The sequence below is a fragment of the Pleuronectes platessa genome, chromosome 1 (assembly GCF_947347685.1).
Source record: "Pleuronectes platessa chromosome 1, fPlePla1.1, whole genome shotgun sequence".
Classification (NCBI taxonomy): domain Eukaryota; kingdom Metazoa; phylum Chordata; class Actinopteri; order Pleuronectiformes; family Pleuronectidae; genus Pleuronectes; species Pleuronectes platessa.
Genome location: NC_070626.1, coordinates 13573127 through 13599549, shown reverse-complemented (window position 1 = coordinate 13599549; position 26423 = coordinate 13573127). Strand labels below are relative to the sequence as shown.

General features: G+C 41.1%; 1 protein-coding gene across 1 annotated transcript in view; it reads right to left on the bottom strand.

The window, feature by feature from the left end:
* The window catches only part of tln2a (talin 2a), a 93295-nt gene that overhangs the window by 58118 nt on the left and 8754 nt on the right, over window positions 1-26423 (bottom strand). The window contains exon 2 of the mRNA XM_053423093.1: window positions 8887-8934. The gene's annotated coding sequence lies outside the window, so the exon portion shown is untranslated. The remainder of the gene's footprint in view (window positions 1-8886; window positions 8935-26423) is intronic.

The window sequence follows — 26423 nt, the reverse complement described above, 5'->3', positions numbered from 1 at the left end:
GTTTCGTGTGTGTGAGACAGAGAGAGAGAGAGAGAGAGAGAGAGAGAGAGAGAGAGAGAGAGAGAGAGAGAGAGAGAGAGAGAGAGAGATCCTGGCTGAACAGAGGAGGCAGGCAGGTGATGCATCTCTGTTGGCGGCAGCACATACACAGGTGTCGGGTTGCTTCATTCAACTAAATATGACACAGCCACACGAAAGTGTGATCATTTATTGTTATCGCCTTGTTGTTGTGTTTTTATGTGCCCATTAAAGGAGACATAACTTGGGAGAACTGCTCAAGCTCAGATTAGTGCTTACAAGAATGATAACCATGAGAGGGATGGCTCCTGGGAAATATACCATGTTGGTGCCTAGATTTGCTCTGCTTGTTCTCAAACTGTGCGCTTGCACTCATTCTGTAAAATTCCCTAACCAATAAAATGGCAGGTGTATTGTTGATGAGTTAAACTGTTGTTGTGAGTGTGTAAGCTTTACTTCTTTGAGATTCCCGTATGGGAGGTTACTTTAACCAGTGTCATTCACTCCTGTACCCGAGAGCAGATCTTTCGTTGTTTGGACTGTAAGAAAATTGTCCGTGCAGCAAAATATTTAAGTGCTAACGCAGGGTTTTGAGTGAAACATTACAAAATCTGAATTTTAAATCAAAGTCCTGCTATCAAAGACCACGCTGTTGAATAAAGAAGAAAAAAATCCCAACAAAATCCAATACTGCGTTTTAGCCGATCTGTTAATGTAAACAGGAACTATAGCCTATAGTTGTTAAAAAAAAATAGCAGCTATGATGAAAAGTTAGAGCAGGGATGTCTTTTCTTGGACTGATGACAAGGTGTAACTGTGTCTGATGAAGTGTTAGCAGCCCTTATATTCACAGCTGTTCGTCGAGTCTTGACTGATAAGAACCAATCATCATGTCCGATTGTCTCCGTCTCGGCCGGCGCAGATTAAAACACAACCCTGGATTTTTCAAACTAAAATTGGGCCCACAGCTTTTCCAAAAGTCTCAAATCTTTTTCCCTTACATCCTTGTGAACAATTCGTCATACAGATATCAACTTAAAAGGCTACTTGTAAACAGCAGCGACAAAGCATTTATAAGCCGTCACCCATATTACAACCATCCCTCAATTCCTCATTTCAGTTCTCTCTTTCAGACAACTTTTGTTTTTCATTTAGAATATGGATTCAACCTTTACGTCTCATTACTCTGACAAATCTGTTGCAATTTGAGGATGCGCTCAAATATAGGTTGCCATGGTTACAGAGGCTGGCTATGGCTTTACTAATATCTGATGTACTTTGTAAAAGGCAGGGAAATGAGAAAACTCCAGCAGCTTAAAGCTTCTGGATTGAAGCCAGTTCTTGTTGAGAGTTTATCATAAAAATGAAAAGAAAACAGGTCAAATGGTTCAATGTCTACGACTGATGATGAAGTGTAAAGTCTCTACAGCTCAATGAGACCAAATGTTCCCTCTTAAGTAAAGGTTAGCTGAACTCTCTTGGTTGGGTTTGTAGTTCCCGAAAAGCAGAGGACACATTTAGCAGACGCGCACGAGTATCACCACTTGTCAGTCCATTATAAAATGACTTCTCATGCTGCTGATCCTCAGTGAATCAATGAATACATTAATCAAGCTGACATTGGAGGACCCTTCCATAGGTGGATTGGTGTATTGATGATTGATGAGTATTGATGAACCTACAATGATAAATAAGTATATCACACCAACTCCATCTTTTGTACTAATGAAGAAAACTGAAGCCTGAGGCTGTTCATTTGACTACCAGTGTTCATTATTCTCGATCCAGACTAAATGTAACACGTTGCCTCTGGTCATAGAAAAACATCCATTGTTTCACATTATGTTCTAAGTTTATTTCACCATTTTCAGCAATGTTTTTCATCATCTGAACGCTGCTTTGTGTTCTTCCCCACAGCACGGATGCAGGCAGGAAATTTGCATGAAGGCAACACAAACAAACATGGAGGAGAGTGAACGTGGAACAAAATGTGGTAATTCCAAACAAGCCAACATGAAAGGAGGCGAGTGCACTTAAAAGAAGAGCTCAATCTGTCACACGGACTTGGTTCGGTATGAAAAGACTGACACAGGCAGAAAACTGCTCTTTGCATATTGTGTCGCAGAATGATCGCAACAACTGATTTAAAGAACAACTAACGTCTTCTACCACCTACGCAAGAATTATGTCCACACTCTCCAGATGAGAGATGAAAACAAACCACAAACTCAGACGCTGCAAGAGGAGTTTGTCCATGACACTGAAAGAATGATAAAGATGTACTGAGGCAAAGACATGGCCCCAATTTACGTGGTCGAGAAAAGGAAGGAGTAATGATATCTTTTATTAATTTGTCACTCTAATGTGAAATGACCATTATTAACTCCACCAATAAGGTTATATTTTCACAAGAGCTGAAAATGTGTAATGTGTACTGTACACTATTAAATTAACATCTTGTGCAGTAATTAATCCACGTCAAGTCGGTTTCACTTCAGTACAGTGGAGCTGCAAGATGCTGACATGGGTGAGCTTGCAGCAGCAGAAATGCCCTGCTGATTTATCGTGACAACAAGGGTGTAGACAACCTGCTTTCTCTCTGATGGGCTTTGATTCAGTCTCCCGTGTCAGTTTGATCATCTAGAGTTGGGTATCTTTTGGGGGTTTTCCCGATACTGATGCTAAATCACTGCCGGTACATAAATAATGCCAGAACCTTTTCAGTGCTTAATACTGCAAAATGCCCCAGCCCCAAACTCACAATCAACTGTCTCTTTACCACCAGGGCAACCTGCCGGCTGATGTGCTGTAGGGTCACGCAAGCAGTCCAACACGGTGCATCCTCCTGTTTTCTAATGTGTCACCAGGTCCTTTCCTAAAGTCATTTCAAGACATGACCTCTGGAGGATGTCCAGATGTCCTTTCTCCGGAGTTTGCCTTTCACACGTGCACAATGCAGCAGGAGATGCTCCACTCAGGCACGTTCACATCATCACAGAAATCCATGTGGTGTACAGGTCAAGGGTGGTGGAGCAGGCTAAGGCAGGATTTTTTGCTTCGCTGATCACGTGTTTCGGTTACAGCACATCGTCACCGGCCTCTGCTGTTATCACCAAATACCCGCTTGATATCTTCCTCTGAGTCTTTTACCTGTGTGGCACTGCTTTTTTACCAAGAGATGTTTGTTTAACTTTTTTGTTTTGTCATTTTTGCATCGGCCGTTTGTTAAAGACATCATCAGCTCATTCGCTCGCGGTGAATCCTCCATAGGATCTCCTGCAGTTTTCTCACATTTGCTCCTTTGGACATACTGTTGAGCTTTTTCTTGGGGCGGGTCAGAAAAACCCGCAGAAAGTTCAGAGGCTCCTCCTGGGACATAGGTGGTGAAGTTACTGATGACTGTATTCAGGACAACTTATGTACAGAGCTCGGGCACCGTAATGAGGCACCGAAATCTGCGTTGTGATTCGCTCACTGTTTCATGAACACACTTTAAGAGCACCTAGTAATATCCATCAGTCCCCTAGTCTACCACCGTGCCAACTGAATCTTCAATGCACATGTGATTCTAAAAAGACAGGCAGAGAGAATGTGTCCCCACTTAACATGTTGAAATATGGATGGAAACGGAGATATGTTGTTTACTAGAATTGGGTGTGAAGGGTGGGTTATTGATGGAATATGTTGCAGGGAATGATTGAAAAAAAAAGAAAGATATCTCCCTCAGTCGCTCAGCTCACAAGGTTATTTCTGGTCAGGACGTTTGGGGCTCATCTATACCCATGTCACATAAACACTCCTGAACCCTGAAGTTTCATGGGCAGATCATAAGATTGGGAATCAATAAAAGCTGCTATGTAGGGTCCACATAATCTATCTGCCGAGGACTGCTTTTAACAGGTATTCTAGGGGGACTGCGTCTGGTGGGGGTGTCTGGTTTAGTCAAAGGCAGAGGATAACTCTGGATTTCAGACACATATCTAGTCAGAGCCATTTCTTCAATGATAAGTCCATTGACTTCTGAAGCAATCTGGGATTTAAATACTGTATGAGTCAATTGTATTGGCTATACAAATCTATTTGGGTGAGTATCCGATAGCGATCATGTTAATGCAGTTTTAATAGTGAGGGTAGTGTTATTTGTTGGAGTCAGTGCTGCTGAGAATTTGAATTGCTGCAGGTGTAGTTATAATAAAGCATTATAGCATGACTGCAGGGCCAGAGAAAAAAAAGGAAATGACCGATAACGTTTCAGAAGTCTCTACTCTAAGATCATCATTCCATGGCTAAAGGCAAATATGTTCATGAAACCTCCTTGAATTAATTGAATATGAAATTATCAAATGTATTGATAAGCAACCAACAATTTCAGCCAACTCATTGCAAAAATACAAGGGCCTGTTTTAATCAATACTGAGAGAACACAACAGTAATGTGAGAAGAAGATCCAAAGGGGAGACCCATGGTAAGCACATTGATCTGAATGCCAAAGAGGCCTATGTGTTTCTGGACACAGAGGTTTATTTGGCAGCGCTGACGTTGGGATTACATGGCCCTGCACAGCCGCTCTTCCCAAAAAAAAGACAGGTGATTCACTGCGACTGTGCCGGTCAGCTGCTGCAGCGACTCCAAGTCACTGCTTCCCGGTAAAATGTGTGTGGGTGGAAGGAATGTAGCGCTAGCGTGGAGGAGTCGGGGGGGGATAAAATGTTGTCAGGGGCCAGTCATTTTCCAAGCTTAGTAAGATCCACTGAGACCACAACTCTAATAAAATCCATGAGCAGCAAGTTGACAGACTAAAGGATTGGTCACACCTCAGGTCTGAGGTTCACTCCATTGTTCACACCAAAATTCAGATATTAATCTGATTAAAACAATAATCTGAATAAGACACTGGCATTTTCTAATACCTGAATAAGGTCATACTCTTAATAAGCAATAATCAAATTCAGTATTCAGACATGCATACGTCTAAGATCACTTCACATCACCGGTTGACTCCTGGATATACCGTAATGCTCCTTCTTTAAAAACTCTCAGATGATTTCCCAAGAAAATTAAATAATAAAAACGTTGCAATAGTAAGAGAGAGGTTTTGGCTTCCTTCTAGAAGAACTACAAACTGTTCAAGTGTGACATCTCCAACTTTGTTTTGGAAGTAAGCCAAGTGAGCCAAGCTTGTTCCAGGAACAACTGACTGATGAACCACATCCTCTTTACATCCATGAACAGTCCCCATGAGAGCTGCATGAGTAACATGACTAGTTGTCATCAGCTCTACTGGATCGTTATTACCTGTAGGTAAATAACACATCACTGCAGATGAATTGAGTCCACATCTGTGAGAGTCAGGGGCCGATGTGAATAATGCAATGGTACAGATCCAAATGCTCTATAAAGATAAATTACAACACACCTGGCATTCAAGAGCACATGATTCCCCTGTGGATAGTGTAGTTTAATTCAATTATGTAACTTAAGCTGCTAGGACTATCTCAGTCAAACCAATAACTTGTTGATGCTGTGAAGCAGTGTTGGATCATGGGAGTTGTTGTCTTCACCACCATTGCAGATGAAAATCCACACGACACAGGCCAGGTGCATGCACTGTGTAAAGATAAGGTAATGCAATAAAGTTTTATTCGCATTATGCAGCAAACGCTAATGAGTATTCATGATCCATTAAGAGGAAGCAATGAGAACAGTTCAAAGGCAACCGAAATAAAACGTCCTGTCAGCTTGGATAAAATTAGGGATTTCTCTGGGTCGGAACATTGTTTACCCTTGTATGGTGTTCGGGTCTGTGGGACCCGTTTTCAATGTTTGCTAAAAGAAAAATGATGCGATAAATATTTTTTTCAACCTGAGACTCATTGGCCTTGGCTCATTTTCTGTGATGAACATATAAAGGAACATATATTCAGTGACTTTAAACTTTACACCCCCCCTACACATTTATATTACATATGTGATGTTCGGGTCCACTGGACCCAGGACTACATAAAGTGTTAAATTGTATATTTCAATCACCTCTGCTCCCACATTCCTGCACATTTACGTAAAAGTTCTCTGCCAGTTACTGCATCCCACAAGGATTCTGTTGATTCCCCTTTTGAGTTGAAAACTCCAGCACGGATAAAAAAAACAAAGTATGCAAATAAATGGGTTTGGTCCATCTCATTCTAGCTTTCTACGAAAACATGCTGTCCCTCCAAATTAGTGCAATCCAGAAGGATTTTCGTAATGAAAAGTTCGTAAGAAGGCTTGATGTCCTGCACATGAGTCACTGCTATCCGTGTCGGCCCTGATTGCACCTTATTACATTGGCAGCCATACTGGGTGGCTAAAGTGCAAAAAGACCATTAAATGTCATCATTTTTTGTCATCCATATGTTGGCTGCCGATGGCCTGGCCTGGATTTGGGACTGGCTGCAGATTAACTTTTTACGTAGCTGGTTGATGGTCAATCTCATCCTCTTCTAACCCAAACTCACTTCCAGACTCTGAATTGACAGAAACATGATCTTCATATTCTCTAAACTCTTTCCCTTCATTGTCTTCCAGAGATTTTCTCTCTTCAAAAATCATTTCTAGATACTGTATCTGTTCATTGGAGCTCATGTGTAGACTGACATGAGTGTGTTCAATTTCTAATTAAGTTCAATAAATAAACGTCAATATTGATGAAAAACCTTGTTTCATATTCGTTTTTTCCAATTCATATCTTGATTGTAATCGATGTTTCTTAGTTTAATTGCATTTTATCACAAAAAACGAGAAGCACTTTTATTCATGAATGTGATTTAACAGGGGTAAATGACAAATATTAACCATATATGCTGTTTATATTGCTTGTTATTGGGATAAAGTTAACATCTGTTAAGTATTTTCACATAAATTGTTGTAGCTGTATTGATTGAAAGACCGAATAATGCGGTGGGTCCACCAGACCCACGTACATTGGCTGGGTGACCAAAACATGAACACCACACAAGGGTTAAAGACATTTTGGATAAGTCAAACTAATATAGGTTAAGTCATTTTTAGACATTTATTTAACAACTGTTACATATTATTTCTTTAACTTCATTTAAAGCCAGGTTTTTATGTGATTACATATGTCACTGTCAATAAACTCTGAATCAAGTTGTATTGAAGTAAATGTTCAACAATCTGTTCCAGTGATCACAAATCTGAGAGTGAATCTGGATACAGTCCCAGAGTCGATCATGAGTGAGATCAGCGCTGGCTCATATCCAAAGGAACAAGCTCTCTCAGAAGAGCGTCTAAACGTGAGACTGGTGAGACGAGAGATGGACGTCTTCATCCACCTCCAGCATGCACCTTCAGCCAGACTGTTTCCTTTAACTAAAACGTTTATATATGATTAATTGATGTAGTTGGAAAGAGAGTGATGGACATTACACAGACAACTAAAAAAAATCCGATAAGAAGAACTCAAGGCAGCATACAGGAGCAAAAATATTTTAACAGAATAACAGGTTTACAAAGCCTAATGTCATCTGCGGAGTAGAGCCTGGTTACAGTGACTGGACACCACATGCTGCTGGGAAAACAACTCAATAGCTTAGCTTGAAAATGTCCATTATTGTAAACTTTCCACACACACATCCACAAACACACGCCTTCCATTAATTATGAAAGCACTAAAAGCAATTAGAAGCTAATTTAGCATCCACAGTGGAGACCACATTATCTTCCATTTGTTGTGGACAGTCAAACTAAAACCTTATCCCTAAACTTCACCAGGACCTCAGGAATAACATTTAGCATCATGGTAGGGCAACTGGACAAGTCTGGACCCAGTAATCCTCATCTTATTATAATTTGTGTATGTGTATGAGGCTTTGTATTGTATCTGAAGGGTGAAGTGTATTGTTTTTATTTACTTTTGAATTAGGTGTAGTGTTTAATTGAGGGGTTTGTACTCAGTTTTCTAAGCTATGTAAAAAGAATGTTGAATGAATTATCAAAGGATATTTGTTATAATATAAAATGGGCCATTTTTTCAGGTTGCCGATGAAAGTGAGCTTATACAGCTAACTCTGGCTGATTGACAGTCATGTTGTGTGTTGATTAATGAGCACTGTCCCTATGGAATAAATGAACAGATGAAAGATGAAAGGTCACACAAACGGTTGATGGTTTAGTTTTGACAGCTCTAAGATTATATTTCATGAGTGATACAGGTTGGGTACGTATGACAGAGGTCCGCCACACTGCTTTAAAGAGAAAGAATCATAAAGATGAAAACGACTAAGAAAAACATCAAACCACAAATGCGAGAAGGAACCGAGATGCTGCTGCTGCAGTGAAGAGGAGCAGAGAGCAAAAAGTACGATGAGCAAATCTTCCTTTCTTTGATTCTCTGACACTCTGCCTCCCTGGCAGCTGCACCCTGGCCCTTATCATGACAAGCCTTGCCAAGACAAACCTGTAGCACACATGACAGAGCCGACAGTTACACCCCCCCTGATGCAATGTAGCACGCTCCAAGCAGCATAATGTCAGCCAGTTAACAAGAATATTTACAGTATGTATGTGAATTTGCCAGAGGTGGGAAATACTGACAATGTCATTGGCCAAGAGTTGGAGTCGGCACAAGCTTTTGCATCGTAACATTCAACATGCAATGATTTTACACATTTCAACGACTCCTCTTTCATGCTTAAGTGTCCATGTACAAAACTTTAGTATTGAAAGTATACACACATATGTATGTATGAAGTTATTCCCAGGGGAGAGGACTGCAGTGAAACCAGCAGTCGAAGACATTCTCCGTTCTGTCCGGTGATAACAGAGGATTTAAGAGCCGATATGTTCATGTTTCCATTATTAGCTTCTCACCTTATTGCAGAGGGAAATGCAGCCTTCTATGTCTGCTGATCTTCACAGCTGAAAAGACAAATGGTGGATATGTATAAGATAAATATACAAATATGTATAAATAGGTTTACATACAGAAATAATAACACATTTCCTCTAAATATAAGTCAGAGATTGATTCACTGCGCTGTGTAGACGTGTCCCGACACAAAGTGCTCTGCAGTATATTTTTAGATATTTGCCATATGTGGAAGCATGTGAGCAGTTAACATATACTCTCAGGGCTACAGAAAATTAAGATATGCAAAATAGTCAGAGGCTGGTTTTAGAGGCGAGACAATTACAGCTGGTTAAGTGGATGAATGCAAATTCTTAAAAAGCACGTTCCTCATATACAGAATAAAAGATACTGAAGTCATGTTAGTTTCTTTACCCTGAATATTCTGAGGTGGAAAAACAGCCCTGAACTCACATGACACAAGAGCGCTCCACTCAATATGTAAATACAGTTTTTATACACTGATATATAAATTATTTAAAAGTTAACATGGTATTATGATTGGATTATTAAATATTTCAACACATAGGATACGCTGAAGTTTGTTTCCATGTCACATAATGTATTATGTACATAAATAATGGGCAGTTTCTAACTTCTTACTAGTGGTTGAACTTGACTTATACAGGATATCAGGGCGTTTTTTAAGTTGACATTAGATCCAACCACATTTTCTGTTTATTGCAAGGTATTGCAGTGGATCCCATACCTCCGCCAAGGCCCAACAGTCGCCTTCAATTCAATCAGGCTGCATCAAATTACACACACTCATAGATATCAGTTCCCTTAACATGCCAGTTTGTTCCATCGAGATCCATCCACACCAAAATGTAATGGGTTCTTCTTTGCCTGATAGCTCATCCTTCCACAGAGTTTAGTGCTAATCCGTCCAGCAGTTTTTGCATAATCCCGCTGACTAACAAACAATTGTAGATGAAAACATCACCTCCTAGAGAAGGTACTAAACTTCTGTGACATTATGAAAGGGCCAGTGGGCCTCACAGACTTTAACAGGACAAGAGCTTCAGGTTTTGTCAGCTGGTCCTGAACATTTTGCACCACATCTCGAAAGTGCTGCTTTATGAAAGCTGCATATTTGTTCTTGATGGGGTTGAAAGGAGGCTGAACATGACTTCCTTTTGTAAACCATAGACTTTATATAAAGATAGACCAAATGACTGCTACACAAAAATTAAGCCAAAGTGTCTCAATCGCCACCTGGTGGCTGGCTGCGGTAAAGGTCATAAGACCCACCTCCTCCATGTAAGCAGATGGGACATGGACTAAACTAAACTAACATTGAAAGTAGACATACAATTTGGATGTCATTGTAAAACATGTAAAATAAAATAAGGTGACAGCTGAAACTGACTCACGATTGCTCGAACATGTGCCTCTGTCTCTAAATGCGAGAGAAATGTAGAGAGTAAATTAATACATAGCTATTTTGATTTCATAATTGCACTCAAAATACTGTCTGCTAAATATCATTCTGGGAAGATACTAATAACCGAGAAGACCCCAGTAGCCTCATCTATAAGACAACAGTAACACCACAGCCCACTTCACTTTGTGAGGTAAAGTGTAGCTCAGTTTGCAGTCAGGTCGGTGTCTGCGACATTTCGCTGCTGTTAAAGTTTCCAAACATTCTGGAGCAGAAGAGTCGATATCAGGACAAGCAGAATATTTCACGACAGACAGTGTGGGTTATTAGACTGTCTAGGCCGAACACAGCCGGAGTTAATGACATGGGCCACCGCAGCTCCACTGACAGGCTGCAGACTGATATGGGGACGAGTGTGGTGAGACTCCAGCTGGATCATCGGAGAGAGAAGCAACACACCGCAGGCACTGCAGGTACATCAACGCACACAAACACACTCAACAAGATGTACTGCGAGTAATAATGCAAATAAACCACACACAGGTGAAGTGATGTATTCACACACAGCCCTGGTGTGACAGGATTAAATACTTTTCTCCAGGTGGGAAGTGAAAGGCTGCAGCATCTTAATCCACCCGAGGGAAAAGCATTCCAAACAATGTAACATGAGAGGGTCGAATCCAAACAGCTGCCTTCTGATGAAAGCAAACACTGGCCGGCGCCCCCCCCCCCCCCCAACGATCTCCACCCGGCTTCTGATTACCTGCTTCCTCATCTGCCTCCCTCTGAGCTCAGCTGCAGCTCCGGGGCCGCGAGCAGCCACAACCTGTCCCTCGAGCGTCATCGACACACTGACACGGGCCGGGAGCGGGAAAAGGTTTCAGGTTTCTTACTTGGAGGCCACAGACTCACACAATGACTCACTTTTCAGATTGAGGAGGTCACAATGTTGGACTCCACTGATTCACTGTTATGTCATTAAATAGAAATGATCAGAGGAATAAGGTTGAGCGCAGCGACACGAATCGTAGTCGAGCAGGCTGTAATAGTACATCCACTCCAGCAGAGGTGTTAATTAACAGATACTTCATGGCAGCATCTCATTTTAAATGGAAAAATGTCTCTTATCAGTTATTTTCCCGTCAAACTTTAAGGCTTCGGCCCAGACTAATGCTGAAATCCCCTGAAGCCATCTGAGACTTGTGCAGCTCCTTCAGGAGCCACAAAACGCTTTGTAACTCACATCTGGTTGCTTGTATGAGTGATGGGATCGCACGCGAGTCTAACATCTGGGCTGTTAGTCACAAGACTGTGTTTTAATTCATGAAAAATGATTGCATATTAATGCTGCCATTACATCATCCCAAGCCATTACAATGATATTTCACAACAGTTATAAATCTGGTTTTAATGCATCGTATTATAAATATGTAATACATATGTATATCACAAACTTTTTATTTTGATCATCGTATTTTTTAATTGAAATTGCAAAATATGTGGTTAAAGGACCAGTATATAGGATTGAGTAGTGTTTAGTGGTGAGGATACAGACTGCAACCATCTGAATACGCCTCCTGTCAGCGATGTAGAGGAGAACCTGCAGTGGCCCCTCAGGTAACAAGGATGTGAAAGGACCGCTCTAGAAACATGTCGGTGAAACATGGTGGATTTTGTGGGAGAGGATTTTGATTCTGAGCAGCTATGCACAAGGTAAGAAAACATGATTCTAATTGTTTCAGATGATTACTCACTGATATATATACATTATTATTATATTCTGTACATTATCTGTACTGCGTATCCTTTGTCGCACAGGGGGAGCTGGAGAGATCGGGAGAGAGGCAGCGTATCTCACCCTGACATCCACAAGGTCAATTCAGATTCTCCAATCAACCTAAACCCAATCTGCATGTATTTGGACTGCTGGGGGAAACCAGAGTGCCTGAACCCAAACTCACAGAAACATGGGGAGAAAATACAAACACCACACAAAAAGGAGACCGACTTGAAACCACTGAGCCGCTCCTACAACACTTACAGCATCAGTGCTCCCCGAGACTTGCAGACAAACTTTGTAAAATGCTTTTTAAAATGCTTACAATTACTTTGCTCAAACTGGAAAAATGCCAAGATGTGCGATCCAGGGTTAGTTTCAAAAGTATTGTTATATGTCAACTGTGTAGCGCTGTGTTTAAATTATTTAATAACAAGTGGTTATTAATGTGACAAATAACAGGGGCTCATGTCATATCGAACCCAGTTCAGAATATTAGAGGGAAAATTTCTCATATATCAAATAGGGACACGGCTACAAAGGAATCCCTGGAAAGAACTGATTATAATGTGACAGTAGGGAGATGCTGAGTCTTTTGCCTCCAGGTAAACAAACCTGAGAACCCAAATTACACAAAAGCCACTAGAAGACAGAGAAACCTTATCTGAATCAATTTAAGACATTTACATTCCGGAAATTCTTCCCTCTGAGCCTGAGGGCGACTGCTTGGAGCACAGTTCAGCGTGCGTAGCTCAGGAGACACCACCTAGGGCTGAGCGCGATGCACGGGTCATAGCCTTGTGCATTAAAACCTAAATTAATCTCAGCATATTTTGTTGGATTAATTTGTGTCAAATCTGTCAGAGCGAGAGAAATAAAGTACATGAGGTTCATGGTTCACTCTCAGAGGTGGGGAACGGGGGCCCATCGCCACCGGCAATCTTTGGAAACACAATGTGCCACTGGAGACTTCATTGTTCGTCCGTCCTGCGGTTTCATTAATCACACAATGCAGAGGAGGAGAGAGGGGACAGGTCAGACAATATGGTGCCTGGGAAACACCTCACCTCGGCCCCAAAAATGAAGCTTTAATAAATGTGCCCCACTGAGACACAGCTGGATCACTCACAAGTCAAAGTGTATTATTTCGCTTCTCGTGTTATTTTACTGAAGGCATGTGAATCAGTGCATGAGGGAAGGAAGTTTGTGTTGATGAAATAAATTGTAGCAGTTTGGCACAATAAACAGAAATTTAAGCCATCGACTAAATAGGATACATTTAAATTCATTATATTGTTGTGATTTATCGCACATACAGTTGTTTGCACTCCAAGGCTCCACTAAAAATGAACGGGGGCTGGGTGCTATGTCGTTTTTGCTGTAGGCCACCTCAGAGATCAATGGCAGCTGTTCATTGAGAGTAGAGCATTACTCACTCCCAACCACTTTCCCCCCGGAAACTCTTTAGAGAGTGAAACACTTATTCTCTTCAAAAATATATATATATTTTTAAATCCCCCCAAAAACATTATAACACTTCCCTCTACACCAAAATTAGCAGGTATGTATAAAATATTAGGTACACAAACGTTTGTAGCTATTTACGCGCCAACGCCCGAATGTTCATCATAATGTCATCAAAAGTGCAGTGGGAGAATCAAGACTTCCATAATGTCATGTGGCCGATAACAGCCCGATTTTAGAGAATCATTTAGCCCGAGAGTAAATGCTGACATAATCCATTCCCAGACGGTTATCCTAGCATAGCATAAATACTGGAGGCTGGTGGGAATAGCTAGCCTGGATTCGTTAAAATCAATTTAAAACCACCGACTAGTTGCATATTGATAGAATTTTTCAAACCAGTAAATCAGTAGAAATCCCTCCTCACGTGAACTTAGGCAGAGGAAGCTTTAGTATGCGTTTCCGTCCTCACATGAATGAAACTTTTTTTCGACTGATCCCAAATTTGGGATCTTGACAAATGATCACTTAATTTTAGTGAACATTAGTCTGGCACCTGGCTCTGTGCAGTCGTTCTGCAGAGAGATAACCGTCGCTGCCAGCTCGTCCTTGGGGCGTTAAAACTGGAGCAATAAGGACAATCTGATCATTTCATTCTCCTCAACATCAGCAGCAGCCCTCTCCTCTATGAGCTTCACATGTCTGCATCAATGAAACCGAACACTTTCATCTAAATAAATTAAATGCTTTAAACCACTAAGCCCCAGAAAATGTTTCCCCTTACATGGAAACAGGGTGATATTTGAGGAATAAAAAAAAAAACTCAGGATGATGTTGCAGCTTTCCAGTTACCGGGAGGATTAAAGGGCCTGAATCATAACAAACATCACAGCTCAGCCGCGCAGCACAGACCGGCCGAAGCTTGCTAACTGTCTGTTATCTTCCACCGCTCTCGTGGATAAGTAGCAGGCCCAGATATGCAATTAGCTAAATGGGTCCATGGGATCCCTGCGTAATTAATGCGGACGGGGGGGAAGTTCTCTTGTGTGGTGGGGGACTCATTACCCGCTGCCCACGCACCGAGCCACATGTCCAAAATCATACAGAGTTTAATACCAGAGAAAATGTTAACTTTTGACTTGACACAGAACTAAGTTAGGTGCATAATACCTGGACAACGAAATATATATAATAGAAGTAACAAACTTTCAGATTATTCACCACATTGCTGTTCACATTTTTATTAATATTCTTTTTTAAATTATAGTTCTATGTTTATAATTATATTAATTATTGCCACTGTAATATATGTCTGTCTACGGTAACATATTTATTGTGCTAAAGCTGTGTTGTCTCCGAGACGGTAAAAAAAACGAGTGGAAAAGCAGGGAGGGCAGCCCCCCCCCCCCCCCCCCCCCCCCCCCCCCCGTCTGATCGACAAAAAGGGTCGAAAAAGTTCGAGCAGCAGCACACCATGTAGCGGCCGCGCCGCGCACCGCTATTCTCAAGCGCGCTCCCGCCTGGCTGTTCAGACCGGTCAGACCGGATCCGCATTTCACCGCGCCGGTCAGCCGGTCAGAGAGTGTTAGGTTTTAATAACCGGGCACCGATATCCTGGTTTCACGGAGGAATAAGACACGCAGCCGTCCTGATAATGTAACATTTCAGTCAAGATATCAGCCAGAATTTGACCAAAGTCACAAACAGCTGATTCTACAATTTCAACTTGACCACATCCTTGTTCACCAGAAGCCAGCAGAGCACTGCACCCAATAACAATAATGCCTCATTCTTTATAAACACATACCATCTCCTCTCACTGTGTTTCTGTGTAAGAGTGAGCAATATATTTTTACAGCAGTGCAAACTCTATGATACTGAGTCTTGCAGCAGTGATCCCTTCCTGCATCAAGAAGTTTTACCCTAAAGAAAACGACACATTCATCACTCCGTGATGGACCATTGTATAGAGAACCTCAGAGGTAAAATACAAAGAGCTGAGCTATGTACTTTACACACACAAAAAAAGTACATAAATTCAGCTTTCTCCTAATTTTGTCTCCCATAGAATTAACACAAATATGTTCATTGTGTAACTAAATTATATCAGACCTCATTATATTGTGTGCAAGTTCAAGTTTTGAGATAAAAGGAGAAAACGAAGTATGGGCCAGGTCACTAAGCTGTTTTCAGACATGTCCAGCTGAGGATCTCCACAGAATCGGGTCCGGACTTTCTCGGTTCACACATGCACAACGCAGCAAGGGATCATCAAAAAATAATAATGTGGAGGAGTAGAGCTTAAAAAAAAACTCAGAACAGCTACATTAAGGCTGTAAATGAATTTTCAGCTAATCTTGAGATTATTTTGGGGGTTAGTCACTTTAATTATTTGGTCCATATAATATGGTAAAGTTTAAAATGTTCAACTCAATAAATAAAGCCCAGGTTGGTGCAGGTAGTGTGTTGGCAAACAGACATATAACGTTTCTCAATGTATAATACAGCAAAAGCAGCATATTGTTAGTTTTACAGATGCTGGAACAATTGAATGATGCAATTAATTGATTAATTAATTCATTAATTAATCCATCGCCAAAATAGTTGCTTGTTATTTTCAATTTCACCTATCCAGAAAAATGATCTAATTTCCTTTTCATTAAATTTCTTTTTCCAGTTTGTTAGGGGTTGGGGGTTGAGGACATCTGGAGAACAGCTGTTGCTTTGCGTCACATGCGGGTGCATGCACACACACTACCACACACAGTTAAGGTCAAGGGGTCAGGAGCCCTGTTTCCAGACGGACTTCCCATTTAATCAGGTCAAGGTACGTACAATCTCTGGAAATCAAACACCAGGCAGCCACGGCTACACACAAAAATAGGCACGGATGTGCACACAAACAGACACACAGACACACACACAGCAGACAGAGCCCCTCTCGTCTCTCTTCTATACAAGGCAACTATTCGACCCTCTCTTGGGGGGGCAGAGATTCTCAATGATTAGTCCTGCCCTTCCAGAGGTGGGGGGGGGGCTTACACTGCTACTAATTCAATTACACAGACCCTCGTCCCTGTTCGAGCCGACTCCCAGTCCCATGAATGGAATGGGGCAGACAAGCAACAATGTGCTTACGTTTGTGATTTACATGAGGTTTACAGTTTTTTTAAGCTTGAGAGTGGGCCCCTGTGTGGGTTTGCGTGTGTGTGTGTGTGTGTGTGTGTGTGCGTGCGTGTCCGTGTGTCTCTGAACACTGTGGACGAATGTGAGTCATAATGTAGAGAGTAAAAGTAGAGAAATTCTCAGGTTCTCAGACACATGAAGGTGAAAAACACTACTTATTCCAGGAATAGTATTAAATAGAACAACAGTGCAGGCGTTTTATGTAAGTGTTAATTTCTTGGCAACTTCTTCATATCACTAGGTGAGAGACGACTGCCATATGCTAAACACACCAGGGCTAAAAGACAAGTTTCAGCAAAAGAAAACACAAATTTGGGAATCAGAGGATTATCTGGGCCGTTCTTTACACATTTACATACCATTTCAAGTGACTGAATTAATCGTCCAGGGACGTAATATTTACAATATTCCTCTTTTCTGTAGCAGTAAATTATAAGGACAGCAAGTCAACCTCACCTTCCACATACGGAGCAGCCTCAATAACAACTTAGAGTTAAACTGCATGTTCCTGCTCGACATTTTCCTATGATACATTTTAACATTAAGCCTTATTGAAAAAATACAATTTGGGAAAAAATAGATTTACTCATCTTAAATATAGTCACTCAACTACTCAAAGACTTTAAAACATTAGTACTTCTCTCAGGACACATCAACAACATTTGGAGGCAGTTGGGACTTTCACCAGCCACACTGGCCAGAATTTTCAGCTGAAATGATTTACTTGTTGTGCATTATCACCCATTTCCTCCGAGTTACTCATTAACCAGCAGCTGGCTCCTGGGAGTAATGCTGCCCTGCAGAATTCCCCTCAAACGTCTGACCTGAAAGGCAGGTCATATCGTCTACCACCATCACAAGAGTGGGAGGAGAGGGGCTTTGATGGAAAAAGGGAGAAACTGGAACCCTTCATCATGGTCAAAAATATTTCACAGCAAATGTGGTTTAAACAACACTGAATGCCACCGCATTCAATTTCACATCAATTGCCGTGGAGAGGATCAAGTCTTTTCTATCTTTATTGTCTTACAAATACAATCATTTATTTGTAAGTGTAAGAAGATTTTAATGTAACAACTAACAAGAGGGAGGGTAGAGGACTTGCACATCAGCATCTACAGGCATTTGATCACAGTGTTCTTCCTCAGGACACTTTTTCAAATAGCGAAAAACACCAACCCTCGTTAAAAGTCATATTTTAAAACCCCCACTCATCAGATAACAGTTTTAACCAGAATTATTTGATTACAAGGCAATTTAAGTGTCGGGAGATGATGATTGCAATTTTACACATCAACAACTTAAGCTGTAAAAAAACAGGTTCTGAAGTGTTTTCTAAACTAATTATGAGTAAAGTGTTATGAGTAAAAATCACAGACTGGATCTAACTTCCCAGAGAATTTCTCTTTGTTTTGCTTGGATAAGTTATTGTGCTGTCGCAGCTGTTTGCTTCGGTCTGTGTGGAAATCGACCGTCGTTCTAGATCAAATGAAATACATTTGAATCCAGCAATCAATTCATCAAGTTATCCCGATGATGGTTTGAAATTAAATTGACGACAAACCACTGTAGTAAAAAGCAATTATGTTGTATTGTGCTGTTGAAAAGAATAACTAAATTTTATATTTAATGCAGAATCCGCTAAAGCGGAATATATTTATTAATATTGTATTATTGACCTTTCTTTGTGAAATTGCTCGAGTTTTCCTTAAGAAAGATGTTTTGCTGATGATAATAACCCTATTTCTAAAACGTCTTTCATAACAGCTGTTAAAGTGCTTCTCAAAGAGAACAAATAGAAATACGAGAAACATCACAGACATCTACCAAGATAACACAATAGCATTGGAAATCAAAGACAACAAATAGTGAAATACAAAATCTAAAATCAAGGACACAAAATGGAAATGTGTTTGTCTGTGCGTGTGTGTGTGTGTTTGAGTTAAAACATCATCTGTGGGCGGCTTCATGTTTAATAGAATGAATATCTGCTCAGAACAGGCAGCCAACAATACATTTTTGCAGGAATGTAAATTACTTATTGTCATATTGCGCATGGTAAATTGCTCTTGATTGGAGCTGCAGCTAAAGTTATAACATATTGAGAGTGATGAAGCATGCATACAGATTAGACAAAATTCATATTAACATGGAAACAAATATTTTGTGTATCATTACCATGTAGAAAATCAATCTAAATAAATTCGTAGGAGTTCTTTTAAAATTTTAGATAAAAAAAAAATGACATGGTTAGCGTTAAAATTTGTTGTTTACAACTTATTTCAATATTGAATGAAACTTTTTTGTTTGTCTGGTCATGATACACCTGTGTATCGATTTTTGTGAAGATCGGTCAATATGAACACGTTCCGGGGGTCTCAGCCATTTTGTGACGCCCATTGAAAATTCTGCAAATTTTGGTAAGAGTTTGAGCATGTTAAAGCCCTCAAAAAGCCAATTCTCTTGCCTGAATAATAATAATAAATAAATATAAATACAATTTCTAAAAAATTTAGGACTACAAGGCAGCACTGGGCGGGCCCGAGCACATGTATTTTGAAGCGTTGCATGCGTTTTGCCTGAAAAAAAAAAAGAAATTGACAGAGAGAGCTGTTCAGGCTTGGACTCTGATCATGAGACCATGGAGTTTGGTGGTGATAGGACAATGCACAGTGGAGTTATGACTACATCGTCTCCTTTGGCGATTCATAGTCCATGTATTTCCGCGATACAGAACCACGTGTTTTAACGAATGTAATCAAACTTTGACGTCACACCACGGTCACCTGAATAATAATAATAATAACAAGACATAAATATTCCTTCGATCTTTGAACACCGAGACTGCAGGAGTGGAGTTGATTGTTTACGGCTCAGTATCAAAGGATTTATGGTTCAGAACATCGTGTTCAATGGCTTGTAATCAAACTTTAACGCCACGGTCACACCGTGCGACGAGAAATATCACTTCATATCACACACTTATTGCCCCATTTCCCATCATGCATCCTGCTTGAGGTCTCCAGGGAAGCGAGCTGAGGTTCAGAGCTGAACACTCGGGACCTGGTCCAATGTGTCAATCAGGTCCTGCTGGTCGTGGAGATACCAGCTGCCAAGTGGTTGTGGCATAGCAGAGCAGCTTGAATCAAATCCCACTGTCACACTCCCCGGTAGAGTATGATAGATACTGAGCTCTGGTTACAATGCCTGCTCACTTTGCTTGAAGCCCCTTACACCAATGGGACCAGAGATCTCTGCGTGGATGTAAAAGTATATAGTAACGAGAATGGCACTTAGAGCCCATAACTCTGCCAAGGCCGAACATCCTACACATGTAGAATTAACATAAAAGAAAAAAGGAAAGGATAATAAATATTACATTTATTGTTGAAAATAATGACCATACCCTGCAACTTGTTTGATAATCTTGCCTTTGGCCCAAAAGCTCTCAAATCTCATTGCAAGCTGACATCTTCGAATGCATCTTCTTCATGTATGGCTCCTCTTTTTCATCTTAAGATTGTTGCATTCTTCAATTTTTTGCTACAAACATTATCAAAACGCCCACTCGCTCACTGGGAATTTTTGTAGACAGCTTCCATATAATTAACTAGGGGCCTGGCAGGAAAAAGTAAGAACAATGTCTGTGCGCAGCTTGGGTGTTGTCTTCGATATTGAAATTAGGGCTGGATTCATAATTGAAGTTAAGCTGTTTTTTGGAAGTAGAACTATTATTGCTTCATGAAGAGAAACGGCACAAAAGAAACGCGATTGTCACATAAGTTCCAATTTGATTAAAACCTCAGACAAACGAGAACAAATATTTCCCTATATACTATTCGACACATATGGCCTGCCAATGTGCTCGCTCCTCAACGTTTCCGAACAAATGGCCCATAAAAAATGCACAGGCAGCCTCGTGAGTGAGTACATCATTTACAAGACACAATAAATCATCAAAGCCCAGTTTAAAAGGCAGCGTCTCAGTCTGGCAGTCCTGCAGATTAGGACAGACCGGGCCTCTTCATGAGCTACTGACCTAATCTTCTTTTGCATCTCAGCCGTGGAGATATGAGCGTCCTCTAATCCGCTCATTGGGTGCACAGCTGCGAGGAGACATTTAACTGTCCACTGTAGCCGCGGCCGCTCTGGCCTTCAAAACCCAATTTAGTCAACAGCTATATGGATTGGCATACATTTTAATTAGGATAAGGACTGCTCTGCAATCCCTTATCTTTTCCATTTGCTGCTGCATTCAAGGTTTTTTTTAAATGGATGAGTGCCTCTCTGTGTGAGACACTTTTTTTCCCAAAGCCCTTTTGGAAAAGTTCACTGCTATTCCAGGGCAAGTTGACGTGATAACAATTCCAGGCAGGTAGGACAAACGGCAGGCAGGAGACCCAATTAAAAAGCAGGCTGGTGGCAGGGCAGAGACACCACATGAGGAAAAACATGACCTGGGAGGTACACTGCTTTACAAGGCTGTGACCGCCTATTGTGGATGAACAATCCACCGACTCCAAGCCCCGTTTTGCCATGCTGACTCCAAAGTGAAAGTCTGCCTGCCCCCCTTTGCTTGTCAGTTCTATTGTTGGGAGCCACTCCCATTTCACCTAATACACATTAAACACTCTGCATTGTTTGAAGGGCCATGGCAGGCACACAACAGTGCAAGCTTGAACACTGACTTTTTGCCTTTAGAATCCAATCCTGTGAAGATAGACAGACGACTTGAAATGCACCATGATTCCATCTCATTTAAATAGCAAATAGTGACTTTGCATCTAAAGAAACAGGGTAAAAGAGCAGCTCCACAATGAGTCAGCAGAGCACCCGCTGGGCACCACTAATAGTCTGCAGAATTGTTGCTTCAGCTGTGTAATGCATGTTTAAACATTCATATTCAACAAATTCCTTGTATAGAAGTCTTATATTTCTTTAAGAGAATATATATTTGCAGTTGTAGGACTGCTTGGACCCTCTTTTCCATCATAAAACATGAATACGATCTTTCTGGTTCAAATCTGACCTAACTCACTTTCTATTTGTGGAAATCCCACCTGAAATCCGCCATGTTTCTGTGTGCATTTTTTTAACCTGCAAAATGGATAGGCATTATCTGATTAGATTAATATTCTAATGTAACTATAACAGAGATAATCAAATGGCACGAAATTTAGGTTACAGCATTTACTCTATTTACAGTGTGAAGGAGTAAAGTGAAAAATCCTTTTCAGACTGGTTTCCCTTCATAAGTCGCTGTAGTAAACAATTTGAAGCATTTCAGGCCAACGATTTCTCATGATGTGTCCTTTCAGAGACAGTTATATGAAGGTGACCGATTTTCAGTTATGGCAAATCATGCACGAGGAGTCAATTGTTTCAGATAACAAGACAAAGGCAATGAAAACAAAAATCAAAATGTCATACAGGCAGTCAGAGTGAATATTCTGTCCATCAAAACGCCCCCTTCCTCCATTTACCCGATGTGGGCTGCTGATTTACAGCCTGACCAAGGCAACCTGTGTCATCTCATCCCTGTGACTGGGCTGCAGCCGAGGTGTTGACACGCTGGCTATCCGCTGGGGTTGAGGAGGGAAAAGGGTGGGGTGGTGAAATAGAGACAGGGGTGACAGAAATGAAGAGATGGATAGATTTGAGTGGCACAAAATTTGAGAGACAAAGAGGGAACACTGTTGGTGGATGGGACAGGGTTGAGTAGGATATTTGTTTTTTTTTTGGGGGGGGGGGGTGCTACTGTTTCCTGCTGGGTCAGCATACTGGGACTGATTCCAAGCAGCTTTTTTTTTCAGCAGAAATACCATGAACGCACCAGAGACAGGTACAGGAGGGAGGAGACTTCAATGCAGTGGTAGCTTTAGTACGGTACCAATTGTCCAAATGCATCCTAAATACAATTTCTGCAGAACTGTGCTCCGTGCTTACGCTACTAAGAGCTTAAAAGTGTAATTCTTAGAATGAGAAACTATTAATTTAACATGTGCATGTCCACCGAGACCAAAATTGTGAATTCAGTAGAAAGAATAATACTTCAAGCAAGGCAAGCCATATATTTAGTTACACCTTGCACTTATGTGTCAATTTACTGTTTTGGACCAATCACAAACAAGTGATCATTGCTGCAGTAAAGGTTAGGCTAGTTTAATTAGCTTGTGGTGGATAATAGCCTTCAGAGACCCCCCCCACCCCAGCACATTCAAGTCAGCAGAGTGGAAACCCTGAGGATTTGGAGAATCTTTACACCCTTACCACTTACGCATTAACACTAGACCATAAGTGAAGCATGCCAAGTAGCACCTCTTCATCTACTCTCATTAAGTAGCAGAAAAACAAGCGTATGTGTGTGCTTTATTTGAACACAGCCTATCTTAATAAAGCATTCGGGGGTAGAGGAAAGTTGTGGAATGCGTGGCAGTCCAAACAGCACAGGAATGCCAGGTTGCATGTGAGCGCTCACCTGTTCCCACAGCTGCATGAAAGTAAAAGGCTTGTCAGCACAGTTAACAAAAAGCCAATCAAGGCACAAGTGTCACTTAGCATCAGAGGAAAAGAGATGAAAAACTAAAATCTCATTTCCCATTTGCTCCTTGTAACTGGCATTTAAATCACCCATTCTCTCCAAGCAGCGCATGTTGCCAATTTTTTTTTAAAGGCACAGAGTTTCTGCAAGTTACCAAAGACCAGGCAGCAACCAATTTCCCACCTGCGTTTTGCCTACCCGCCTTACAAAACACAGATAGTCTGGTCGCTAATTTAGAGGGTGTCTGACTAACACTATAACTAACAAACTTGGAACTCAGTCTTCAAAGGAGACATCATTCAATCGTGTTGTCAAGGAGGCAAAGGGGTGGATGGGTGGGGAGGCCCCCCCCCCACAAGTAATTTCCCTAGGGGTGTTCTCTGCACAGGGGAGATAAGTAACCCAACTGAGGACAAGGCTGGCATTCTACCCTGAGACCAAAAGACAAAACGCCCGAGTCCATCTGAAGCGAGGAATCTGACAATGCAGCATTTGTGTCTTTGCCAACTAGAGAACAAGCTCCCCATAGACATTCTGGTATGAAACATGGTGCACCAACAACTTTATAACTCAAAGGATTATTATAAACAATCTGATATTAAATTGGCAGCGCAGAAGTTACTGACTTACATATTCAAACTAGGATCAGAAGTAATTACGTAATCGTTTGCAGAAATCTGTCTCAGAAAATAGGCATACACCACTTATGAATCATCAAATCCTGCTGTTGTCTTTAAACCTTAACAAAGAAATACACCAGCAAGTGGAAGGTTAGGTTGTTCAGCAGCATGCAGTTCATGTAGAGTGCATTCAATGAACAATCTAATGGTGAATGTAGAAAGCTTCGCACTGCAACTCTTGACTTAGCATAACCTCCACCACTGGCTTCCACTACCCAAACGATAATGATACTACCAATGAAGATGAGTCTTATTAATGTGTAAATATAATGCGACATATGGTTGGACAGATTTGGGCCATGGAGAAAAAAGCTATTTCAAACTATGCTGTCTTAACCAGCTTCACATCGGAGACCCACTTAAAATGAATACTGCTTACAGATACAGATACTTAATGCAAGATAAAAAATTACTCAAATACCACCTTTAACAGGTGAACAGTAAATTATAGGAAGCAACTGCAAATAACAGCAACAACCTCTTAACACTATACTACTGTGTGACAAGGGTATAATGTTATCTTAGGTCAAGGCAGCACATACGTAAAACTAAAATGTTCCTTTGATTGGGCCTTGTTTGGATGTGAGCATACAGCAGACAGCCAGGACATGCATACCAAAGCTGTGAGTTGAGCTAACAGAAGAGCCATCTTCAGCAGGTGGATGGCCGCTCTCCAACAATCCTCATAACTCTACTGACAACGTCCACCACACAAAGTCATTGGAAGGCAGCTAATGTGACCACTGTATCCTTGTGGCGAGCTGCATTAGCCAGCCCTGCCCATAGCACTACACACGAATAAAGGGCTATTTTCAACCACTTGATTAACACTAAGCTTTCCACATGTAATGCAAGCCAGCTGCCCTGCTCATAGCATCGCCATAAAAAAAACAGAGCAGTGTTTACAGCTCTACATAGCAGAGTACACTCTGTTTGAGTGGTCTTCTGTCTTCTTCTTGCTGTCCCCATTTCTACTCAGAGAGGCCTGGCAGCATTCCCATGAACTCTCCGTTAAGTAATAAACAAAGAATGGTTTCCCTTATATAGCTCTATTCAAGATCTGCAACCTCCACGAGCAATATCTCCGGCCTGCAGAGTGGTGGGGCTGCGAGCAAGTTGGTTCCAGACAGAAAGGTTTGGGCCAAGGGCAAGGAGCTCCGACAGTATGATTGTGTAACAGTCATACATTAATGGCCACTTACAGTGCTATTTCTGGTTCCATCCAACTGCAGAATTTTGCAGTGTCAGGTAGGATGTGTTAAAGAGGGCAACAAAGTGAGACACATCCAACACAAAAGTATCTGAAAATAGAAAGGGCATCACATGGACTAAAGACATTTTTTGTCATGGGTCAGCAGATTTGAACACAGCTGAAGCTGTCCAAAGAGCTGTACAGAGAACATAAAACAGTAGAGCAAAAACACAAAAAGAGACATATCAACAAAAGTAAGGAATTAGGGACAAACACAGAATTAAACAACTTAAACGACCAGTGAATAAAAAGTTGGGAAAAAAAAGTGATAGAGGGAGCACCATCTTTTCCTAATGGCAACCCACACTAACAATTATGGATCAACAATACAAGCTCTGATGCCTTTCAGTTTTTGTTTGAGAACATGGAACATTATTTTTATAATAAAGTACAAGACGGTGAATATCGTCTGTGAGTTTGAAGGTCTTCTGCTCAAATTAAGTTTCCAACCACCAGGAGATGTTAGCAGTGTAACAAGAGAGACTTTTTGTCAGATCTAAGAGACACAGGGGCTGTGTGCAAGTTCCTCAAAACCGCCCAGGCAGTAAGAATCACTTGTTTTAGTGGGAGAAACATCTATGAAACAAGATAGTATACATCCTAATAATATTGCCATAAAGTAGCATGCACATGCTAAATAGTACTTGTCCCAGGATGAATCCTTGATGGACCCCGTGGTTTGGAAATAAGGAGATGAGGAAAACATATAGACATATAGCCTCAGAGAACGCCCTATGTTAGAGAAAGAATTTAAACTAATTTATGGTTATACTAATCCTATATCCTAATAACCCAGATGTTAAACATTTAACACCAGGGTTATTAGGATATAGGATTAGTATCAAGCCTGCAGCACTAAATCAGTCTCTGCTCTATTTTTGAGCAGAGACTGGACAAGTGCTTGTTTGCTGGAAGATGCAGGAGGAGCAACAGCGGCTGGGCAAGCGTTAAGAACACGAGGGACAATTATATAAAACATATCTTTTACAATAAGTGTGGGAACTAAATCATGACAGGAGGTTGTAGGTTTCATATACATTCCTGTGTGTCTCAATCAAGACGTGGTAACTGGCTGCAATTGAGGTGGATCATTTTTCAACCAGATTGCCTGACAGAACAGATTGAATCATCTAACCTCTGATGGGATTTAAGTTTAGGGTGTCTACACCCCCGGATAGCTGAGCAGTAAGAAAGAACAGAAAAGATAACTTTCAAT